Below are 782 nucleotides of genomic sequence, written 5' to 3' on the forward strand. Positions count from 1 at the left end.
CCTCCCATGACGCTCCAGTTCCAGCAGCACACCAGCCCTCTGTTTGCTTGTGTGCCCCCCTAACCCACCCCCCTGGCTATGGCAGAAGCTGCTCCGGCCTTGCTCCTCCTCTTCCCCTCTTTCGTTTGAGTTGCGAGTCAAGCTGTCTTCGTGAAGCCCCCTTGAGGTGCCCCTCCCTCCCTCCCTTGTTCCCCCAGGACACTCTTGTCTGACTACCCCCCCAAGTGGCCCCGGTGGCTGCTACTTCTGCTACTAGTCCCCCTCCTTCCGATTCGGGTGACAGAGCTGCAAGGCCCCAAAACTTGCAGAGCAGAGCACTTTTTAAAAAAATCTTGCATCACAGCTGCCCCCCCCCAGCCCCTGGGGTTGCTCATCCCACGCTGCCCCCGCAACACCATGGCTGGGGGCTATTTGTCCCGTACAGCCAAAGGCCCGGGACAAAGGGTGTCTGGGTGAATTGGCCGGGCCGACGGGTGACTGGCAGAGGGCCAAGGGCCCACTGGCCGTAGAGAATGGCTGCGGGAGGGCAGCGGAGGAGGAAAGCTGGCTGTAAATGGGCTGAGGCGAGTGGCAGGGAGCGAAGGAGGCTTGGCCAAGGGTCCATGCCTAAATATGGGGGTCGGCGCAGATGGAATCAGGAATAGTGCATCTCTTTTGTCTCTCTGGTTTCACGGACTGCACTGATCATGATCATCATTGGCCAGTGAGGGAAGCCATCCAAAAGGATTCCCTTCCAGTTTGGGGAGCCTCAGGGACCGGGAGAGGCTTCCAGCCGAGGGCTG

This window comes from Protobothrops mucrosquamatus, unplaced genomic scaffold (genome assembly GCF_001527695.2).
Source record: "Protobothrops mucrosquamatus isolate PMUCROS unplaced genomic scaffold, P.Mucros_1.0 scaffold46, whole genome shotgun sequence".
NCBI lineage: Eukaryota > Metazoa > Chordata > Lepidosauria > Squamata > Viperidae > Protobothrops > Protobothrops mucrosquamatus.